The 6,956-nt window shown below is 46.5% G+C and overlaps 1 pseudogene; it reads right to left on the bottom strand.

Annotated features, from left to right (window-relative positions):
• Positions 1-3,600: 3,600 nt before the first annotated feature.
• Positions 3,601-6,452, bottom strand: LOC100139688 (serine/arginine-rich splicing factor 3-like; annotated as a pseudogene).
• Positions 6,453-6,956: the final 504 nt, after the last annotated feature.

Below are 6,956 nucleotides of genomic sequence, written 5' to 3' on the forward strand. Positions count from 1 at the left end.
GGCTACAGTCCATGGGGTCACAGTCGGACACGACTGAGCGACTTCACTTTCACTTATGCAGAGAGATACTTCATGTCTAAACACTTCCACCCTACTGTCCACTCAACTCTTATCACACTATTGTTTATTATAGAGTATATATATAGGTATGTGTGCATGCTGTCACTTCAGTCATGTCCAACTCTTTGTGACCCTGTGGACTAACCAACAGGCTCCTCTGTCCATGGGGTTCTCCAGGCAAGAATACTGGGGTGGGCTGCCATACCCTCATATGTATGTATGTATATATATACATACATTTAAAGAGAGTTATATATATATATATATATATATATATAGACAGGTGATTTTCAACGACATGTAAAATCACATGGCTGTAGTCAGTTTAACCCATCCCATACTGCAGTACCTTCCCAAAGATAAGACCCCATATTCCTAATGAGAAGATTTGAACGTTCTGATTAGTTAGACCACAAGCTAAGTTGCATGGTGAAAATAGTTAAATATCCACAATATCTACAACTATATTATTTGTACACATTTTAAAGCATATAAAATACCCAAAAATATTGCAGCCTTGTTAATCTATTCCCCAATACAAAGTAGAAAGTTACCCAAAAAAATAAAAACTGGTAAAAAAAAAAATGAAAGCATATTAAATGTTAACTTAGATATGCTTTTTCTCAGTCTTTCACAATGAAGTGTTATTAGAACTCTTCAACATCTATTTCTGTATCATTTGCTAGTTTCCTTGGACCTACCTTTTACCCAGTTTATATGAAGCGACAGCCCTTTATTCATTTATGAAAAACTATCCCAAGACAAACTATCCATTCTGGTAATTAAGGTTTTTTTACTTGTCATGTCAGTGTATATTTATGATTTCTATAAGATGCCTACCTTTTTTAATGAGAAATTGCAGACATATAAAAGTAGACTAAGTAGACTTTTCTGCCAATCACACAGCTTCAATATCTACTCAGCCAGTCTCTTCACCTCATACCATACATTGCTTTTTAAATTTAATTTGAGAGAATTCTTTGACAGTCCAGTGGTTAGGACTGCACATTTCTACTGCAGGGGACACAGGTTTAATCCCTGGTCAAGGAACTAAGGTCCCACATGCTATGTGGCACAACCAAAAATAAATTAGCAGGCAGTACTTCTGTATTATTGCAAAAGCCAGCTGGTCTCCTATCTGGCCTGTTGTCACAGTCACCTTGCTAAAATGAATAATTAGTTCAAACTGGAGAAGGCAATGGCAACCCACTCCAGTACTCTTGCCTGGAAAATCCCATGGACGGAGGAGCCTGGTAGGCTGCAGTCCATGGAGTCATGAAGAGTCAGACACAACTGAGCGACTTCCCCTTCACTTCTTACTTTCACGCATTGGAGAAGGAAATGGCAACCCACTCCAGTGTTCTTGCCTGGAGAATCCCAGAGATGGGGGAGCCTGGTGGGCTGCCGTCTATGGGGTCGCACAGAGTTGGACACAACTGAAGTGACTTAGTAGCAGCAGTTCAAACTATTCTTCCTTGAGAATTTAATTGCCTATAAAATGAAATCTGAACTGTAGCCCATGTGCTAAGATATAACCCCAGCCTTATCTATATTCATCTTAAGCTTCCATCACAGGGTGGGATTCTGTTCTCACCCTCTGAACTTTGCTTGTTAGAGCTGGAAGCACTCCCTGGAGAAAGTTTTCATGTAGTAAACAGTGGGCACCCACAAGTTTGAGGGCTGGTTAACTGAAAACCTTGGGCAAAATCACACATTAAAAAAAAAAGAGGCCACCTGTGTGCCAGGCATGATGCCTTGGTTCAGGTAAGAATTTTCAGAGGACATAAGAATGTATAAAAAATAATTCAATACTCATATTCCACACACAGCTTAAGAATAAACAGCATGGCTGAAGTCCCCTGCCTATCCCAGCCTGGTTATAAACCCTCTAGTCTTCCCCTATCCTTGAGCTAACCATTATCCTTCACCAGCATGACTTATTTCCTAAGCAAGAAGGTACATAATTGTTTTTCATGTTTAAAACTTCACCTAAGTCTCTCCATCTTGTGTGTATTCATCTGTAACTCTGGTTTTGACGACTCTGCCGCTCACACTGAACCATGTGAGGGCACTTGTCCAGGAAGGTCATGAGTCAGTGGTGACTCACTGGATCAACCTCTCCAGAAAGGAACCTGCAAGTAAGCCACTTCTCTCTGGGGCCTGATCTCCGGGATCACAAAGGGCCGTTGAGGTGCCCTGTGGCCACCTCTGTCCCAACATTTGGATACCCCAATACCCACTTCAGGTCTACTGGGAAGGAAGACTTACGTGGAAGAAGAGCTGGGTGGTTTTTTTTTTTTTTACTACACTGGGTACTTGTTGCTGTTTGAGGGCGGCAAATAGGGGCTTCTCATCACAATGGCCTCTTGTGGAGCCTGGGCTCTAGGGCACTTAGGCTCAACAGCTGCGGTGCATGGGCTTAGTTACCTAGAGACGTGGGATCTTCCTGGACCAGGGATCAAACCCGTGTCCCCATTGTCAAGGTGGATTCTAAACCACTGGACCACCAGGGAAGCCCACAAAGAGCTGTTTCTATTATGTGCTCATTCAACAGACATTAGAATTGTGCCAGGCCCTGGAGATAAGGAAGTGAATAAGATGCAGGCTCTCCCTCAGAAAGCTCACTGACTAATGAATGGAATAATCACTTAAAGATCAGGAGCCTTGAGTAACAGAAGCTACAATAAAAGACAGGTTCAGAGGAAATGGCACCCAAGAGGAGTGACAGGAAGTGTACAAGAGGTGACCTTTAAGCCTCATCTTGAAGTCTCAGGAGGGCATTCCAGGAAGGACTAAATGGTACAGAGGTGACAGCACACAATTGAAGGTAGGGAGGCAAGAATGAGGTCAGGGTCAGGGGCAGTGGAGAGGGACATTCCTTCAGTGTGGAGCTGGGGGCTCTGTTTCAGGGATGTCTGAGAGCAGGACTTCTCAAAGAAATGCAAGAGGAACAGGTTAAAATGATTCTGATTCCGTAGGGCTGGGGCCTAAAGTCTGCATTTCTGACAAGCTCTCCTGATGCTGCAGGATGACACTAAACAACCAGCTTGTGAGAAGCAGTCCAGTCGCTGAGGGCAGAGCAGAGGCTGGCTGGCTGGTGAGGAGAGAGAAGGGCACTGGAGAGAAGGGCAGTAGGCGTGAGGACCTGGTGAGGCTGGGAGGGAGGGGCCCACGCTTCTAAACTGAGGAACTGGGTAGACCCTTGGCATGTGTCTGACTCTGCCACCCTATGCACTGTAGCCCACCAGGCTCCTCTGTCCATGGGATTTGCCAGGCAAGAATCCTGGAGTGGGTTGCCACGCCCTCCTCCAGGGGACCTTCCCAACCCAAGGATCGAACCCGTGTCTCAGGTCTACCTGCACTGGCAGGTGGGTTCTTTACCACTAGCATCACCTTGGGCTTCCCTGGTAGCTCAGCTGGTAAAGAATCCGCCTGCAATGCAGGAGACCCTGGTTCAATTCCTGGGTCAGGAAGATCCCCTGGAGAAGGGAACAGCTACCCACTCCAGTATTCTGACCTGGAGAATTCCATGGGGTCGAAAAGAGACCTACTGAGTGACTTTCACTTTCACCTGGGAAGACCTTTGGCACTTACAGCAAAAAATACAGGAGGAAAGGAAGTATGTGCATTGAGAAATTTAATAAAATTACTGACCTGTATCCCTCATAAATATCAGTGTCACAAACAATAGAGGCTAACTTTTCAGATTAAGGAGACTCAAGACATGACAAGTAAATGAAATATGTGAACCTGAATTAGGTCTGGGACAAAACAGAAACAAAAAGTGCTAGACGGGACATTTTGGGGACAATTATCCAAGCTGAAATACACACTATTGATTAGGCTAAAATATTGTCTCAATGTTACATTTCCTGAATTTTATAATTATATAAGGATATCCTTATTTTCAGGAAATGACACTGAAGGTTAACGAATATGATGTAACCTACTTTCAAATGGTTTTATAAACTCTAAGAGTGCGTGTGTGTGATGGAAACAAAGGATAAGAAAGCAAATGGGGCAAATGTTAAAAATAAATGACTCTCAGTAAAGGGAGTAGGGCTTCTCCCGCAGCTCAGTGGTAGCTCCGTCGGTAAAGAATCTGCCTGCAATGCAGGAATCCGCCTGCAATGCAGGAGACCGGGGTTCGATTCCTGGGTCCGGAATATCCCCTGGCGAAGGAAATGTCACATTCCAGCATTCTTGCCTGGAAAATCCCATGGACAGAGGAGCCTGATGGGCTACAGTCCATGGGGTCCCAAGAGTCGGACATGACTTAGAGACTAAATCACCACCAAAGCGGGTAAGGGACTTCTTTGTACTATTTTTGCGACTTTTCTCTAAGTATGATGTTATTTCGAAAGAAAACATTGTAGGAGGAGGGGACAGCAGTGCTGAGCACCTCCTACGTGGACAGGGCGGGTTAAGACAGTGGACTGTACAGATTCTGGGTGGTCAGGGGGTGAACGCGAGGGGACTGCCCCGGAGAAATATCCAGACTGGTGACAGCAACTTGTCCCAGATGTGCAAACGGCAGTTGAAAGGACAGGTGTAGGACAGAGGTCTCGGTGGCGGCGGGGACCCGAGGGAAGGGGAGCAGGAGGCGGGAGGGAGGTAAGCTCCAGCGCGGAGAGGGAGGCAGAGGGCGTGGGTCCGAAGGCCCTGTGCCCCCAGGGAGGGCCACAGAGATAAGGTAAACTCTGCCGCCTGGGGCCGGAATGTCGCTGAGACCTTAGTGAACAAAGGCTGCCCATATTGGGCGGGGGCGGAGGCGGAGGCGGGAACAGCCACTGGAGCTGGGTGACCTCGGGCAGTTCTTAGCCCCTGTGACAGTGACCTGGCGGCAGGGATGGGGGATGGGGATTACCTTGATGATTCTAAGATCTCAAGACTGTGGTCTTTCTAATTTCCATGTAATGACGCCTGGAAGTCCTGTAAGGCCCAGGGCTCTCTGTTTGCACACTCGGAGAACCAAGAGATCAGCTCTTCGGAGGCTAGCACCTTCCAGGAATGCACAAGGCGGTTCAGCAATTCTTTGGGCAAAGTCAAATCGCCCAGCCTGGCGCCTCCGCCCACATTTCCTTTGTTCTCTCCTTTCTCTGGGCTTGTAGACGCGATCGCGGCATTAACCAGGCTACGCCACCAGGTGGCGACGGTGCCCCAACGTTAGCCTCCTCAAGCATCTGCCTTCCAGCCGCTCTTCCCGGAATCAGCGACTGGGAGGAGCTGCGGGTCTCCGGGAGCCCCCCACCGCTCCCTGGCTTCCAGCTGCATTCAAGACCGTCCTGCCTGCTCCAGTGCAGGCAAAGCTGTGGCTCCCTTTTCAGGCTGCAATTCCTAGTAGCCTCGTTTGAAAGTGTGCTTCGTGTACCACAAAGCAGGGGCACCAAAAGGGGAAACAAAAAGAGGAGGATTCAGGTGGGTTATCAGTGTATACTTTTTAAAATAAATATGTCAAAGTAGTCATGGAAGAACAACTGATCTTTGTTGGGTCTCTCTATACTTCATTCGTAGTTTATTTTGGATGACATGGACTGGAATCCATCTCAGTCTTTTCAGTATCTAATCCCTTCCCTCTTGGGTGGTCCTGACCAACTGCTAGACCCTAAAGAAATAAGAAGATCTATGTTTCAATCCTGGCTCTGCCCCTAACTAGTTGTGTGCCTTTCTGGACTTCAGAGGTCTATTTCCTTTCATTTGACCTAGACCTGCTAGGTCTAGAAAGATCTAGAAAGAACCAGACAGCTTGTGATTTCTCTACTGGGACAGTGATCTCTCTCTTCTCCTGTCTCTAGAAATAGGGACCTGCTCTGGCTCTGGGAGAAGCATCTCCGTCTTGAAGATGTGCATGGAGATGAAGGACTCCTCCCGTAATCATCTGGAGGGCAACGACCCCAAGAAGAAGGTGGGCCATGATTTCTGCTTCTCTTTTCACCATTCGAGAGTTCCGCTCTTCCTTGGCAGCCACGGTGTTCCTCCTTCTAGCTCTCAGACAGCATCAGCTGCATCTCCAGGATCTTCAAATTCAACAAAAGCCAAGCCAGGAGGGTCACACTTTGGAGTGGTCTATAAATAGCCAAAGTGAAAGTCACTCAGTCGTGTCTGCCTCTTTGTGACCCCATGGACTGTACAATCCATGGAATTCTCCAGGCCAGAATACTGGAGAGGGTAGCCTTTCTTTCCCTTCTCCAGGGAATCTTCCCAGCCCAGGGGTCGAAGCCAGGTCTTCCACATTGCAGGCGGATTCTTTACCAGCTGAGCCGCAAAGGAAGCCCATAAGAGCCAGAAGCTTGTTCCAGTTCGGTCTTGTTACCACTGTTTCCAAAATTACCTGCATTAACTTGACAGTCCAATGGACTAGAATCATGAAGTCTTTTGAGATCTTGGGTTAAAAATGGGGAGGTTCAAATCCACACACCCTAGGCTGGGTCTTCCTGGTCCCCTCCCGCCTGGCACCCCTGGATGCTCTCACACACTAGGCATCCATGAAATTGGCAGCAGAGGTCTTATCTAATAAAAAATGGACTTGGACAGCACCCCCGTCCCTCTGACCTAGGACTCCTCTCCCTTTCTTGTGCCCCTGTTCTCACCTTTGCTGACACCCCCAAGGAATGCCCTTCTTTTCCAGAAAATTCATTTATTCTTGTAAAAATGAATAATATAATTATTGAAATTTAAAACTCAGTTGATGAGTTAAATTATAGATGAGACCCAACTGAAGAGATAATGCACTGGAGAAATATGCCAGAAAATTCTTTAGACTGTAACGGTAAGACAGATGTTTATTGTACTTATACTGATGAGGAGAGTAGGAAAGAGGTAGAAAGAGAGGAGAAACAGAATATAATGAAAAGGTCTCGCTACATCAAATTTGAGTCCCCAAAGGAAAGAATAGA

The sequence above is a fragment of the Bos taurus genome, chromosome 22 (genome assembly GCF_002263795.3).
Source record: "Bos taurus isolate L1 Dominette 01449 registration number 42190680 breed Hereford chromosome 22, ARS-UCD2.0, whole genome shotgun sequence".
Taxonomy (NCBI): domain Eukaryota; kingdom Metazoa; phylum Chordata; class Mammalia; order Artiodactyla; family Bovidae; genus Bos; species Bos taurus.